Raw genomic sequence first — 17,467 nt, 5'->3', positions numbered from 1 at the left:
GGATCCACTTTTTATGACTTTGTAGTGAGAGCATTTCTGTTTGTAGGTCACCAACACACCTAATAAAAGCTGGGGGAGCAGTCACTGATAATTTTCTAATTCATTCTTTTCAAATTCATCTGCCTTATTGTGGAAAGAGAGATGTATTTTTCAATTTTTTAATATTTATTTTTTAGTTGTAGGTGGACACAATACCTTTATTTTATTTATTTATTTTTATGTGTGCTGAGGATCGAACCCAGGGCCTCACATGTGCTAGGCAGGTGCTCTACTGCTGAGCCACAAACCCAGCCCGTATTTTTCAATTTTTGTGTTTTAAAGGAGACATTTTTGGGCAATTTAATCTTTTTCACTAATTTAGTGAATGATCATTTGAGCCCACGGAAGAAGTTTCTCAAACTGAGTAATTATAAAAATGTGAATCTTTATATTCGTCTTAGTTAAAATGAGGTTTTTGTTGTTGATGGTTCTGGGAATCTCCTGTTAAGTCACTTCATCATTATCATGTTATGAATTATAATCTCAGATAGTCACAGCCAGTCCCAGCTTGTTTGTTGGGGACAGTGTTCAAGACAAAGGAGAAGAGTTGTGCTCTGAAGATAACTTCAAGGAATTTCTACCTTTTTTTCTCTTTTACCATCTTCCCAAGTGGGAGACAATCCCATCCTTCTCAGTTAATACAACTTCCTCTCTGTTTATATAGTCCAATGGAAACCTTCCAAATTAAGATGCTAGTCATCTTATCTTACAGACGTTTTTTCTTTCACTTTAGAGTTAATTCATTTTTTGTATGAATTTTAAGCTAGAAGATTCCAATGAGCCAGCCAATGGTATTGGTTTTCCCCTCCAAGGAGTTTTTCAGGAAACTGAGAAACAGATCGCAATCAGATTTTGGTCAATGGAGAGCCAGATGATGCATATATCTGTATTTTGGATTTTCTCAATAATATTTTTTTCTCAATAATAATTTCTGTACTTAGAAGCTTGGCAGGCACTGGAAACTATCTCTCAGGAAAAACAGGTTTCAAACATGAGAACAGAGAGCTGTGGCTTGAAGGAAGTGCATGAAATACTAACCCTGGTCCTCTAAGAACTGAGTTCTGCACCTGAGCCAAAGGTGTAATCACCAGTTCCACAAATCAGAGACCACAATAAAAAGTACCTAAGATGCTCCTATAATCTACTGATAGCAACTCTGCATACTAGAAAACCTTGTGGAAAACAGATATAGCCCAATGGGACAGAAGAGGGAACCCATAAGTAAACCCATTTATATGATCAACTTAATTCCAACAAGGGTGCCAAGAATACAAACAGGAAAAGAATTGTCTCTTCCATAAATGGTGCTGGGAAAATCAGATATCTATAAGCTAAAGAATAAAATGGTGCCTTTGTGTTATACCATCCACAACAATCAACCCCAAATGGATTAAAGACTTAAAATTAAGACCTGAAACCCTAAAAGTTCTAGAAGAAAACAAAGAAAAAGTTTTGGCAATAATTTTTTTTTAAAAATATACCACTCATACACACACAGCACACAGGCAAAATAAATAAATGAATTTAAAAAAGCAAACATATAAACAAGTAGGACTGTAACAAACTAAGAAATTTTATATGGAAAAAGAAAAAAAAACAACAAAATGGAAAGGCAGCCTGTGTAGTAAGAAGAAATATTTGCAAATCATCCCTCGGATGACGGGTAAATATCCAAAACACATAAGGAGCTCATGCAACTGAATAACAAAAACCCCCAAAGAACACTATAAAATAATAGGCAAAGGACCTGAATAGATACTTTTTTGAACAAGACATACAAATGGCCAATGGGCGTATGAAAAGGTGTTGAGGGCATTGCTAAGTCGCTGAGGCTGGCTTGAACACACAATCCTCCTGCCTCAGCCTCCCAATCCACTGGGATTATAGGCGGGTACCACCAGGCCCAGCTCATTATTCTAGTTAGTTGCTTGGAAATGTTGAGAAACTTCTCTTTCTTTACTTTTTCCCTATTCTTGTTGCATTTCTTTACCCTAGCACCATGTTGGCATGTCCCAGGTCTGTCAATACATGTTGCTTTGGCAAAGCCAAAAGGCTGATTGATTTCCATCCTATCTCCTTGCTTGTGACTTGCATATTCTGCCCAATAATCTAAATACACTTTCTTTTGCATCCTAGGTTAAATTTGGTAACCAGAATATAGCTTAAGGTTAGTATTTCTCTACAAATTAGCAATTGAGTTTTTTCTGCAATACTGATATTTATTTTAGGGAAATATTGGTTATTGGTTATTCTGCCATTTTCGTTATTCTATCTTTAAATTTTTTTCTTTGTGGATTCTCTGCTCTGTTTCTGTTTGTTGTATTTCTTTGGACTGTCTTCCATATCAATTACCTTTTCTCTTAATTTCCTGTCTTATTTTCCCCCTCTGTGGTCACCACTATTAATTTAACTCTTTTCTTCACATTAGGGTTTCTTTTTAGCTGATCACACTTTAGTCTTTGCTATTCTGTGAGTTCCAGGATCCTGTTGATTAGTCTTCAATTACTTCAACTTTGTGGTCTTCCTTGTTTCATTATTATTTTTTTTAATCACTCATCTCCTGTAGAACACATGGTACCTTGTCCTCTAACAGTGTGATAATGTTCCATGGGATTATCGTCTTCCTTGGCTTATGTTTTCCTCTAGAGTAAGGCCATCATTTGCTGTTGGAATGTTCAGTGTCACTCATTAGATACCAATTTAATGAATACTTACTATGCGCCGAGAACTATCCTTAATGATAATGAAAGATCTGGCAGGGAAACCAAGTTCCTACCCTTGGAGATCTTACATCCCAGATGATAAATAAAAAAAGGAGAAAGAAAAGAAAGATATAGTAAAAGGTCAACCTCTTCTTGTAAAGGGCCAAATAGTGAATATTTTGGGACTGTGGACCATATGGTTTTTGTCTCAACTACTCAGCTACTTTGCCATTGTCACGCAAAGATGGCCTTAGACAAAGGTGAATTCCTAAGTGTTGCTGTGCTCCCATGAAACCTTGCTAGCACCTGATCTAGGGCAAGTATTTTCACAAGTTATTCTCACCCTCTCTTTGGCATTGCTTCCTGAGGTCATTCCACAAGGGAAAAGAGAGGAGGTTGATGAGAAGCCTGCAAGGAGGGTTGCAATGAGAAAGACTCAGGAGGGGCCGACAGGTGCCGAACCCCTGCCCCTTGCTCACAGGTATCTCCAGACGGGGGAGGGGGGGGGCGGAGGGGGCAGCGAGGAAGCAGGCCTTTTGGCCAAGTCTGGCCCTGATTCATTTCTGATTATCAGTGTGGGCTTACAGACTGGAATCCAATACAGGTTTCTTCTTGCAATTCTCTAACCCTACTACTGGGGTCACTTACCAATTAATGGAGGCCCAGAGAATGACAGAATATGGGCTCCCAGTAAGAGAGCTCTCTATGAGTTAGAGTCCAGAGGCACACTGTAACACCACCTGATGACTTAGTATTTCTTCTATGGCCTGTTTTCTTTTATGCACAACTTCCAGCATCTGTCAGCTTATTTTCCCAGACCACTCAAATACTTTTAAAATACATTTTTTAAAAAGAAACAGTTTTTATTAATTGCAGAAAAAAAGAGAATAAAATAAAAATGATTCCGAATCCTTCCTCCCGAGATAGCCAATGTTCACTTTGTGAGGGATATTCTTCCAAATAGTTTTACCTAAATAAAATACTATATGAAAATAATAAATGTGTTATTATATAAAAAATATTAAAATGGATTCATATTGAATGTATAGCACACTATAGTCATAAGTAAATATACATGATAGGAATAACATGTTAGCACAAATGGAATTGGTCTATTTTGTAGGCTTGTTTTCGTATTTCCTAATATATTTTGAATATATTAGAGACTTTTTCAAGTCTTTAAACATTCTTTCTGCAATTGTTGCATAGTACTCCATTGCATAGATGTGCTACATTTTTTGAAAGAAATCTCTCATTCTTGGGAATTTACTTTGCTTCTATTTTTTCATATTACAAACAACACAGAAATGAATATCCTTTCCCCTACATATAAACATATATTCTTTGTTTTTTTTTTCAAATATGCCCTTTGTATTATAATTCCTTATAAATAGACTACCTTGTCTGGCCATTTGTTTGATTTCTTCTGTTGAAGATTTGGTTGCAACATGAGAAATTCTGGTTCCTTTTGCTAGTTTGGGTTGTGTGGGAGGAGATGGAGGCATCAACCCTGGATTAGGATTAGGATATTGATGCTCTGTGATGCAATACCCACAAGGAGATGAGACCCACAAAGCTACTTGAAAAGATTAAGGAATCCAGTGGAGGGTAATTGTGAGAGCAGAGATCCTGTTGTGACCATTACTACCTACCACCAGGAGAGCTCCATTAGACCATTAAATGCTAAAAATGTGCCTGAAAAAAAAAACTCCAAGGGTGTCGCCAGCTGACAAAGGGCACAAAATTCATAGTGTGGGTTGACATTTAGCCCTTAACACACCATGACAGCATCAGGCTCCGTGGGGTGTGTCAGAACAGGGGACGTGACGGAATGTTCCTCTTGCTGTCTGTGGCTCTCTGCCTTATGCAATGATATTAGAGAAACCTTTGCATGATGACCAGAAAATGCATATTTTTTTTTTGACATATGAGCCTGGGCTGGTCAAGTCCATCAGGGAAATCCATACAGAGACGGGTGGAGCTTTCACATCTTATTCCTATTCCTGTTTCTCGTGTAAGCCCCTGTTATTTCCCCGAGAATCTAAGATGCAGCCGACCCTGGGGAAATAAGTATGGTAAAGTTGGCAGGTAGAAGGGGTTTTTGGCTGTTGTTTTTCAAACATATTACACATATTTTTACATTATTAAAAACACATGCACACGCAGAGACCCATTTCCCCAGAAGCCTCTTCGGCTGACTTGTGTCAAGCCTAGTGATTTATAAGATTGTTTGCATATATTATGTTTTAAAACACATATTGCTTTTGTAAAAATGTGTATTTATTATACATTTTGGAATTCATAATATGTGCCGGAAAAGCTGCCTTCTCCTGCCTGGATCTGAGGCCATGTGTCATGAAAACACATTTCTGGGAAGGACAAATGCTTTAGAAGGAGCCAAACGACTGTTCCCTTTGTGGCTCCCATAGTTGCACTCCTGTTCTCTCTCTCTCTCTCTCTCTCTCTCTCTCTCTCTCTCTCTCTCTCTCTCTCTCTCTCTCTCTCTCTCTCTCTCTCTCTCTCTCTCTCTCTCTCTCACACACACACACACACACACACACACACAGACAAACCCACTCTCACAGATCCACACAAACATCCCCTTTCTCCCTCCTGTGTATCACACCCATACAAATAGACAATAAAACCAGTAATGGAACAACAGCCTCAGAAGAATAAATCTGATTTTTAAAGCTGCACACACACACACACACACACACACACACACACACACACAGAAATCATCAGGCAAAGTAACTTTGTGAAAAGCAGTGATTCAGAACTCAATAGATTAGGCTACCAAAAATGAGGAAAGGGTTCCGTGAACCTCTGCACAGAATGTTCTTCAAATTCCCCAAGCTGTGACCCTTAGTCCAGAAGTGGAATCTGAAATCACACTGTGCTGTCAGTAGGGGAGGGGCCCTCTACCCTGAGCTTTGGTGCAGCTGTGCAGGTTGCTGTGCGGGCGTGTGTGTCACATAAACCCAGGAAAACAGACGTTCCCATTTGACATGAGCCCCATTCCAGGCAGACTTGCTGTTCTTCTTGTCTGCTCCCTCTCATCATGTCCCAGAACATTCCACGGAGCCTCTGCGCTGGCAGAGATGGACTGCCCAGTGCCCCCATTAAGGCTCTGACCCTGCACATTTGCTCTTAGACTTTCAATCTCAGTATGGAGCCAAGAAGAAGGAGAGGATCTGGCTTTTTATCACTGTGGCTGTCACCATCTCCTGCCTGCTACCCCAGGGAAAGACAAGGGGTAAAAGGCAGTCATGTGGGCTGAGATGGAGCGGCAGGAAGGAGACCATCTTGAGCCAGGTGTGGTGGTGCGTACCCGGAATCCCGGTGACTTGGGAGGCTAAGGCAGGAGAATTGCAAGTTCAAGGCCAGCCTTAGCAACTTAGAAAGACTCTAAGCAACTTATTGAGACCCTGTTTCAAAATTAAAAACATAAATAAATAAATAAAAAGGGCTGGGGGATATGGCTCAGTGATTAAGTGTTCCTGGGTTCAATCTCTGGTACCAAAAAAAAAAAAAAAAAAAAAAAAAAAAAAAGAGGGGGGGGTGTCTTGAATCACATTCAGATCATTTTCCAAATGTGAAGTTGACCAGGGGAATCCAGGGTTTCTGGTCCTAGACAGAAACTGGACTCAGTATCCATCCATGTGATTCTGTTTCTTCCCCCTGTCCTGATAGCATAAAAAGGAAACATGAGCCCAGGTGCTGAGACCTTGCTGATGCACACTGATAACACAGGGGGACAAATCTCATGGACCTGCTCCTGCACTTGATAGCTGAAGATGCTTTTCCTTGTCCAGAGAAAATGGGAACCAGCTTGGAAAACAAAAAGGGACTGAGTCCAGGCTGTGCGAGTCGACTTGGTTGTATTTCAGCTGCTGGCCAGATGTGCCTACTTAGCTACTCCGCCTGCTGTCTGCAGCGGAGATGGATTTCTTGAGCATTCCTGTTATCAAACCCTTGTACTTTGTCACCCACTAACTCAGTTTCCCTTGCAGATGTCTTGGACAGCCTCATCTGAGCCTCTTGTAGCAGCTGCTGCCTCCACGGTACACAAAAGGCAGCGTCAAGAGCCAAGATTATGTCTTCAGTGTATTACGGGCACATGCGGTGCGTATATCTTCAGTAAATAACTGCCCGTTTTCACATGGATTATTTAGAATTTCTGATGAAACTGCAGAAATGTCAGTGCGGGGTGTAAGTCACCAATCAGACCGCAGCTCCACAACCCCTCTCTTCTTCAGCCTGACTGCTATTATCTTCAAGGGGGAAAATCCTCCTTGTCTCTTGTTATACCTTTTTTATGATCTAGGATGCTGTTAATAACGACTCTGTGTTACATAAAACAGATACATTAATGTCACCAAGTCCCAAAAGTACTGAATCAAGCCTACTCCTTCAAAAAGGAGGCACAGAGTGGATGAACCGAAGGCAAGGGCTGAATAGGAACCTCTCCTAAGATGGGAGAGAGGTGCCTGGGCACTGGCCAGGTCCTCTTTGAAGTGGAATATTTAAAGGACCACGTGGCGGGGAGTAAGATACCGGTGTCTGGCTGAACACTCCTCCAAAGGGGCGTGAATCTGCGTGTGGTTTGAGTTGGTGATTTAAAGCCCCCCAGACCCCGTGATACAGGTGTGTTCTCATTCCAGCTCTTCAGAGTGAAGGGGGAGAAAGAGGCATGTGGTGCCCTCATCAGCAAGCACTCCGCAAGCACTCCATTCTTTTGGTGGGAATGTACGTGGGTGATTCAAAGCATCATCTTCAGGGGAATCCCGCTGTTTGTTTTCAATGTAGCGGAAAACCCACCCAGCTTCACATCCCGTGTGACATGCCCCAGATATTTGTCTCTAATGGGGCAGGGGTGGGACAGATAAAGCAGTTCTCAGTGGCCCAGAGGTGTTGCCTCTAATTGACAGTGAGGTCTCAGGATGGGCAGCAAGGTCCTGTGGCCTGAGTGCTGGCCCCAGGCAGAGTCACAGTCACCCTTTCCTGAATCTTTTCTCTAAGCCAGGGCCCCAGCCTTAGTCGTAAGGGTTGATGGAGGCGAAAGACAACCAGCCACTTGCTTTTCATCTTGGGGAGCATCGGAGGGAACAAAGACCTTGCTGAATGAATTCAGATGTAGATGCTAACCAGGCATAAAGAAGGGAGTCTGGCCAGGCTCCCCGTGTCACACTACCCAGGATGCTCTGCCATGCCCCTTCCTGTGGCTCAGGAGTGCTGTGGAAAGGTGGGTTCTGAGCATTGATTATAGGATGAAAATCATGAAATCAAAGCCATAGGTATTAATTATAGTATAAATAAACACATGCTTGTCCACACATGGATAGGTCCACACATCTGCAGGTTCTCCCTTTGTGAATTCCACCAATCACGGATCAAATATATTTGAAATACAAAATACCAATAAAAATTAAAATCCACAATAAAAATAATACGAATTAAAAATACAGCAGAATAAATATTCCCATAGCATTTACAATGTATTACGGATTATGAGTAATCTAGAGATAATTTAAAGTATACAGGAAGATGTGCATAGCACAGATTTTCCATAAGATACTTGAGTACCCACAGATTTTCAAATCTGTAGAGGATCCTGGAACCAACCCACGGCAGATACCAAGGGATGATGCTATGTAACCAAGAATAAGCTCATTTATGTAAAGCACAAGGGTTCAACCAGCATTTATTGCATGCCCACTTTATGCCAGGTCCTGTGCTGGGCACAAGGAAATCAAAGATGAGCCCAAACAGACTCTGAGCCTGCCCTCATGGAGATTAAAGTTTGGGGACGCCTCTAGCCAAACAATGGAGTAGGTACAAAATCATAGTATTTAGTACTATGAGGACCTGGCAGGAGAGTGGAGCTCCTCCAAGCAGTTAGGAAAGGCTTCTCCAAGGAAATGGGGTGATGCTAAGAGAGGGAAGATGAGTCAGCACGAGGCAGGTGAGCCGGCACTCCAGGCAGAGGGAAGGGCTTGAGCAAAGGCCCTGCAGTGGTACCCAGGAATGCAAGAGAAGGACATAGTGAGATTTTGCAGCATCTACAAACATTCAAGCTTAAAACTTAACTCATCAGCTTAGGAAAGGAGACCAGCTAGGCCTGAGTTCAGAGCATTGGACTAATGTTACACATCACCACGAAGGTGCCTGCCTCTCATCAGGGACCTGTCCCTTGCTCTTAGACAGTGGCCTAGAGCCTTTTGGGTTCCAGGGTGTAGAGAGGAGGGAAGAACCAGCATGGGGCCTCGCAGACTCAACAGTCTCTCCATCTTGCTTCTCCAATTCCCAGACAACCCTGGGCCTTAGCTATGTGCTTGGGAACAGACTTAAGGAACTGGGGTAGTGGAATAAATTTCTCTTGAAAGCAAACCTTGGAGGATTGTATGTGAGCAAATTGGAAACCCAGAATGTGAGGGACAAGAGGAAAAAAAAAACATGGTATTTGGGAATAGCACCTGAAAAATCTTCTGTCTTGTATAGCAGCCTAGCAGAGTTCGGAAGCTGAAAAACCACTAGAAAGATGATCCTTGCCTGCCACAACATGCCCAGCCCAATCAAATTCCACAAGAAAATGGGTGATCCCATTCTCTTTCTGATGATGACCCAAGGCTTATGCTCCCCAACACTCAAACCCAACAGCAGCTCTGTGTGTATCTACTTAGATCTGCTTTTACCCCGTCTGATGGTACAGAAGGCCTAGAGCACAGCTTGGCTCATGATTCCCATCAAAAGGCAGACAAGACCCTACAGTAGGCTGGAGTGAGAGATACACCATAAAACAGGGTCAGGCTCTGTGATGCAGGGTGGAGAAGTTTGGGAAGGTGCTAGTGAAAGAAAGCTCCTGGAATTTTCTGGGAAAATTCACTTCCTCCCGAGTGAAGGTTTATTGGCTCCTTGCTGGTTATGAGATTATGCCCCAGTCCTCCAGAGATATGTGTGAGGGATCATGTAAATCCTGCATTCTGGCAGAAAGAGAAAAACACTAATTTTTACATTAGTGACACATCAACATGGGGCTGTTCAGGACAGCATCTGCTCACCACTGATTAGGAAGCCTAAAATGCGGGTGGCATCTGCTCATCTCACCTCTCTAATGGATAGTAGTGAGAAGAGTTCTGGGTACCTGGTGAGCAGGTGTACTGACCCTGAAGGAATAGGCAGGTGCCTTTAACTATTCATGTTCTAGAATCAGAACCATTTTGATCCGTCATAGCCATTTCAAGAAAGCTTGATAGGCTTTTGTGAAAATGTGTTGGATCATTCCATGTGAGAGATCTCTAGGACCCTGCTGAGGTTCTCTGGGCCCGGCTCTGGAGCTGTTTTGAGCATGCCACATGTCTTGAGAAAAACGTTTTGAGTGCTAGTCATTTGTCAAGCTCCTTGTTTTTATATTTGATAATGTTGTTAAAAAAAAAGTTCTTGATAGAATGCTCTGGACCTCTTCTCTGGGTAAGCTGAGGACATGTCTAGCACCAAAGCAACTAAGTATCGACATAAGGGGGGGTCCTGAGATGCTGTTGAAGTCCCATGTTTAAGTTAATCATGTTACTTATCTTACAGACAGCTGGGAAGCAAGCTTAAAAACAAAAATAAAACCAGGGCAAACATTGCCCATGGCCATTTGTAAAGCTGGAAGGGGAAGACAATTTATTCTGAACAAGAGAAAGTAGAACAGGGCAGGGTAATGACCTTAACTGTGATTACTATACATTACTGAGTACAGCACGGAGTGTGAACTTTGGATACAGACATTTCTTGAGGGAGTTGGAAAAAGATGTCTCAGATCTCTTATGAGATTCAGAGCCTGCCAAGAACTTCTAGCCCCACTACTCCAGGAGGATGGGCCACGGCAGTGTTGGTGGCTTTCATTTCTAGCCCAAATCTAGAACACTTCGACATTTGTGAGTTACAGATCTGCTGGTCTTCTGTTTAACAGAATACTTGTAGGAGGCTAAAATAATTTTTTAAATTCTGGAGAGAACAGAGCAATAATTTTTAGAGGGATCTTCTTTTATGGCAATTATTTCCCTCCAAGTCTTAAGCTAAGAATTTCCTGAAGGGTGTAGGAGGAGTTGCCTGGCTCTTGCTTTGGTGAAAATGCCTTCCATTGAGTGCTTGTTTGTGACTGTAAGGGTCATACATGAAAAAGGGATGGGGAGCATGCTGGGTCCCCAGGGAGAGCTGAGGTCATAGGTGGGGCTGGCCACTTGAGCCTACATTGGTTTCATTCCAAGGCACACCATCGTCTTTGTTCTGTGCCTGGGTGGAAGGCCCAAAGTACTCCCTGGGCTAGAAGAAGGGACTCTGGGGTATTTCAATAGGGGACCTGAATTCTGGAACATGAAGACAGGATGTTGAGAGTTTTGAAAGAAGCCAAAGTGAACATAGCTGGGGTTCAGAAATGAAGTCCATCACTGACACATGGCCCCCAGAGAAAGATGGTCCAACCAATCTTGGAAGAAAAGGGAAGAGGCAACATTCTGTGCCTAAAGATAGAATCAGCCTTAAAACCTAGCTTGTGTGTGTGTGTGTGTGTGTTGTAGACAAACCTACAGAAAGGAAGAACACAATTTGGAGGTGAGGACCAGGATCACAGGTAGGCTTGGTAAACCATTGCAAGGCTAGACTCTTTAAGGAAAACACTTGGGCAATACCAGGAGTACATCTGATGGGTTCCAGAAACAGGCTATGAAAGAGATTCTGGGTCCCTCTACATCTAGAAACAACCTTACTGAATCCTTTTTAAAAGTATCCAACACCAATAAGGTAAAGATGGACTGATTTTCAGGAGAACTAGGAGTTTCTTTTGGAATTTCTTAGGGAAGGGACCATGAATTTAAATGAAAGGCAGAAATGACTACAAAGTACTGTTTTTTTTTTCAGTGCCTATAATATCCCTATAGTTTAATTAACTATATTTTATTCTACTCTGTTTTTTGCTATTGGTGCATGAAGGTGATAGGGAGGAGATTCCCCTAGGGACTTGGGAGTGAAGGAAATGATTTAAAGGCATTGATTTTGAGGTTTTAATTCTATGTGGGTAGAGTCACCCCAAAGATCAGACTAATGTGCAGACCAGCACGACTGTGCCTATTGGGGGCATCAACATATATAATGGGAGAATATGTTCATCCAAAACAGGGTTGGTCAGCTCCAGTAGCAGAGAGCAAGGTGACAATGCCTAGTGAGAGCCATTCATTGGAGATGGACAGCATGGGAGTTTTATTGGCAAAGTGGATGTAATATAGATTCAATAAGCATTGGCCAACAGACTCCAAGGATTTGTGGCCATTGGCAAGACCATCCATTATAATTTGTTTCAATTTGAATAAATTCAGTGCTCACTAGAAAACCTTTGGATTATTTTCTGGATTTCTAAGAAAATATGCCTATAAGAATAAAGCTCAGTATTAAAAGTACAAAATCCAGTTCTTGGGACAATTATTTCTCATAGTCAATTAATATATTTACAGTTTCATTATGATTTGTGCTCCCATGGACCCTTATCTTAATGGCAGAGGTTGTATTGGGTATTTGTTTCAATTGGATTTATTTATTTATTTTTTTAGTATGAATGTGTACATTTCACAAATTTGGTGGAGGGAGTTCTTAACCTGAGAGGAGGAGGACCCATTCTTGGAATGTGGATGTTATCACGTTTTCCCAGCCTAGAAGGTGGAGAATCACCTCTTGCAATGTCATTAAACTAACTAGGTGGCAGGTGCTATACCATGAGCCTCAAGGCCTCTACCCAGGTAGGCAGACCCTCTTTCTCAGGACCCACACTTGTGTTTACATACTCACAAGTACATACTCATGTTTTCTATAGGCAACATCAAGGATGCTTAAAGCAGAGGCTGAGCAAAGTGTTTTTTTGTGGAGATTGTACACTATAAGGAGAAGTGCCTCTGTATGCCATATTGCAAGAGGTCTGGGACACAGGGACACACACAGAACCACCCAATGCAGCCACAAAAGGCAGAAACATGCTCCAGTGAGTTTCTTTTGTGGATGGATATTCATCCAGCACCCAGAGCCATTCTATTCTGGAATGTCTGACTCTCGGTTGTCTAGAGACTAAGCTAGCTCAGGGAGAGCTCACAATCTTTCCTTCTCCCCCTTCCTGTGTTGCTCTCTGGCTGTTTAGCACTTTAGCTAATTAGTGGTTGAGGAAGTGACAAACTCCATATGTCTGGGTATTTATTGGTTTAGAGGAAGTAGCTAAAGAAAAGCGTGGATTTTCTGTAGGTTTAATCTGGGCACTTATGAAGCCATTCTCCATGGCTTAATGGGTCTGGCTACACCACTGGGTTTCAGTACATTTGCCAAACTTCTGCAACTTTTTCTGCGCAGTATTTGAAACTGCAACATTCTTAGGGATACCCAGTTTCCATTTCCAGAAGGAGGTAACGACATTAGGATGTTAGTGAATCTTGTTGCTTTTCAGTTAATGATGGGGTTGGGAGTGCCATGAAGGAACTGTTCAGGGGTGAGTAGAGCTGAGCCTGGATTAGACAGCGGACTGATTAACAAGGCAGCAGCTGCCTTTCACACCTTGCCCAGGCCTGGGAGGCAAGGGGTTGATGGGATGGAGGACTTGCACAGACAGTAAGTGGGTTAGGAGAAGGAGGCAAAAGCCCAGCCGGACTCCACCCATCTGGGACTTACAGCTGGAAGTAACTTTTTTCCAGACATGGCACGGGATAGCTGCCTGCGGCTCTTTCCTCATTTCCACTTGTTCTGACAGCAGGAATGGCACCCCAGCCACCCCTGAATGGGGTCACATGGTTCAGTCACAGTTCATACATCAACCTCAGAGAGGTTCACAGTTCCAGCCCTTTCATTAAGATCCCCCTGTGTATGTGTGTGTTTCAAGCCATAGTACCCTGACCTTTGGGCATTCTGTTTGGAAATAACTCAGGCAATTGGTTCATATTACTGGCTAAATGCTTATGAAATTTCATTTTAAGAGACATAACTGAAAAAGCATAAAAACAACCAAACTCTATCATTTAAAAACATCACTACAAGCTGAGGCCTTGTATGATAATGCGTAAGTGCTATGTTACAACTGAATTATGAAGATGGTGGAAATAAAGTCTGGGAAGAAAGGATGAGAGAACTTTAATGGGCCTTCCGTATTCTCGTGTGGGAAATTAACACTAAGCTGTGGTGTTTCTAGGCCTTGCTCAGAAAACACACCCAAGCACGGGCAGTGCCATCCTAATGTGGGGATAATAATATGAGCACAATTAGAAAATTACTCTCTCTTAGCATGTTCAAGATGGACTTGTACGTTAGGAAGCCTAATAAATTTACCAGACAACAATTCTCTTAATTGTTTCCTTATTGCTTTCTTTTTCTGTATCCCCAGTCCCTTATTCAGAGAGATGCAGAAATACAATTCATCCCCTGATCAGTTATCAGTTACCCAATATAATTTCATAGGAATGGTCCCCAACTAAACGATAGTTTGATTTGGAATTCATTTTTTTTTTTACTTCACAGGGGTGTGAAAGAGCACCCAGGTACTGCCATTCGATCACTAAATTATAGGAGATATTCAACATGCTATTATAAAATAGGCCATGATGTTCAGTCGACTAGGTGCATTAAACACATTTTCTTCTTCTAATAGGTTTATTGGGACATAACCCATTATAAGTCAAGGAGTATCTACAGTGGATCTTGGTTATGGGCAGATTCTTTGTGTTGATTTTCTTGGACAAAATACTAGCAATAGTGATACTGAGGGTAATCATGATAATAAACACTTATTGAATACCTATTGTGGGCATTCACTATCCAAAGCACTTTGTATGCATTATCTCATTTACTTTTATAATAGGCACATGAAACAGGAATATTTATTATACATTTTTGAAGACATGCAAATGGAGGTTAAGGAAGATTAAGTAATTGCTCAAGAGAGCAAGGGGTCGAGTCAGGATGCAAATCTAGGTCTCAAAGCTCACAGGTTTGATGCAGAGCTTTCCTGGTTTTGGTGCCAAATATAAGGCAAATCTGCATTAGGAGACACGATGATTCCTAGGCCATGCTGACTTCCTCCTTTTACATAGACACAGTAAGTGGTGTGCTCAAAGTATGTACACCCACAACAAATATATAACCTCTACTTTTGCCTTATTTATAATGTGCCTTGAGTAAGAAGGATATGATAAACTATTAAAAGTGGAAGCAAGCCAGTTTCTTTGGTCTGGAACCTGCTTGCTTCAGCATAGAGGAGTCAAACAGGACAGAGGCAGCTCTCAGACCTAGTGGATTTTTAATTTTCAGAGAGAAACAAGATGTACTGTAGGGAGACTATGCATGGACTTTGGAGTTGGGCCAGTCAAGTTCAAATCTTGTTCTTTTATCATGTGACCTTGGGCAAGTTACAGAACCTCTCTGAGCTTCCCTTCTTTCCTCTGAAAAGCATCTATGTGAAAATGACCTTATTTTATTGACAGCAGAAATGAGCTAGCACTTAGCACAAAGCCTGGCACGTTATGAGAACATAATTAATATTAGACTGGGTTTTATTTATGTTGTTTGCTACTTTGATCAACAGTTTTAAGAGAGCCTGCTGTTGATTGTTAGAGGGTAATTAAGTAGAAAGCTCACAGAGTATATTTTAGACTCCTGGGCCTTAGCATATAATTGAAATGGCCACCGCGATGCTCTTAGCGGTGAAGGCCAATGGATACAGGCTGGGCAAAGCAGTATCAGAATACAAGTTTCTATTGAGAATCACTTCACAGATAGGATGGGGCATGCAAAGCAGAGAAAGTAAGTGGAAAAGAGACTAACTTTTACTAAGTACCTATTACATGCCAGTTATGTAGCAGAGATTAGTTTTGTTACTTTATAATGATGCCTAAAATGAGACAAGGTCTCTGCTTTGCTGCTTCTAATATGGCTGGAAAAATTTCACTTTTTTAATTAAAAATCTCACTTTTTAAATAAGTTCATAAAAATGAAAACCATGTATTTTTAAAATCTCAAACAATGTCCGTCCACATAGAGAAAGCTACAAAGAGATAAAGATCCAGGAAAGGAGGCTATTTTTTTTAATGTAAAAAGAAATCTCTAAAATGACTCATTTTCTTCCTAAATATAAATTATGATTATTATTATTTTACAGTCCAGTATCCCTTAGCCAGCCCCTAGGGGCACATACACTATAGTCCGGGGCCAATATACTATAGTCCTTAGACAATCTGGTATGATCTATGCATTTGAAATATATGTTCTTTAATTAATTGTTCCAACCAGAAAATGAAATAAGTTACAATATCAGAACATTGCTGATCAGTCCCTGGAAGAGGAAAAGTATTTTCCGGGGACATTCTGTTCATAAGAGGGTGAAGTAAACTAACAATAGAATCCCCATCCCCAGCCACCTCCTGACTAGGCAGTTCTACCTCGAACATCAAAGCTGCTGCATTAAAGTTTAATTTGAATTTAAAATCCCTGACAGGGACCAACACTGGGGAAGCAGGGGTTAACCACGGAGATAATGAGGCCACCGCTGCCACGCTGATTCTGTTGACAGTATTGTATCACCTAATGAATGTGGCACTATAAATCTTGATGAGGGGCAGGCCAGAGTCTCAGGAAAGGTAATGATAATGAGGAGGGGCAAGAGCCCATGCTGCAGATGAAGAGAAGAAAACCAATAAGATACCTCAGCCCAGGAAGAGCGGGGCTGAGACCTGGGCTCCGGAAAGGGCCGGCCATTGGCCCTGTTCATGCAGGATGGTCCTATATTCCAGAGGTTGGTTATAGGGCCTACTATGTCTGAAAGAGGCCAATGAAGGGGGATGAGAAGCATTCTGGGCTTCCCAGTCAGCTGTCCATGAGCCTAGCAAAGCGCAAGACTGTGACAAGTGCCCAAAACCAAATGGGGCAATCTCAACCTCTTGCTTCTCTATTCATCTCTGTCTGTCTGCCTCTCTCAGCAGGAAGAAAACAGATTTTGCAAATATTAATTATCCATGGTATCATCTGAAGTCTCAGCCTAATTTTGACTGTGATTTGTTCGACCGTGAGACATTCTGCTTTTCTTCTTTTGAATTTGGTGCGATTCATTCACTGTTGCCCTTTCTCAAGTTTGTCTCAATGGTTACTCGGTGAGACAAAGGACTCCTTGAAATGCCCTCAGGAGAAAATAGACTCCAGGAGACCACTAGGGAAACCAGGTTTGATGCAATCCAAATAGTACATGGCCTACAGGCAGTCCCCTCTGGACTCTATCTGGGAGATATGGAGGGAGGAGGTGCCAGGATACATGGGTTCTAATAGCCAAGAGTTCTCTTTGAGTTTGCAGACCAGGGGTCGAGGCTTTATCAGCTCAGGAAGGTATGACACTGGGAAAAGGCCAACATACTTGTGTTGGAGCAGAAGATGGCCATTGTATGAGATGCCAGCATCTGATAAGGTGGATGGACCTGCCCTGCTCTGGGCTGGGGCAGGCTGGCAGCCCTACTTCCAATCAAGAAATAGATTTCTGATTAAAAAAGTCTGTACAGCACACTTGTCAGCATGTTGAAGGATCACATATTTTCCTTGGGGGTGTCTCAAATCTGTTTTTGTAGGAGATACCTGGAAAACTTCAAAATATGGATCTAGAGCCCATCTCCAGAGAGATTGGTTTAGGATGACTTTGATGGGACTGCTTGGACATATACACATCTTTGTCT

Source organism: Spermophilus citellus (assembly GCF_964194105.1).
Source record: "Spermophilus citellus genome assembly, chromosome: 18".
NCBI lineage: Eukaryota > Metazoa > Chordata > Mammalia > Rodentia > Sciuridae > Spermophilus > Spermophilus citellus.
Note: the sequence above shows the minus strand (reverse complement) of the source record.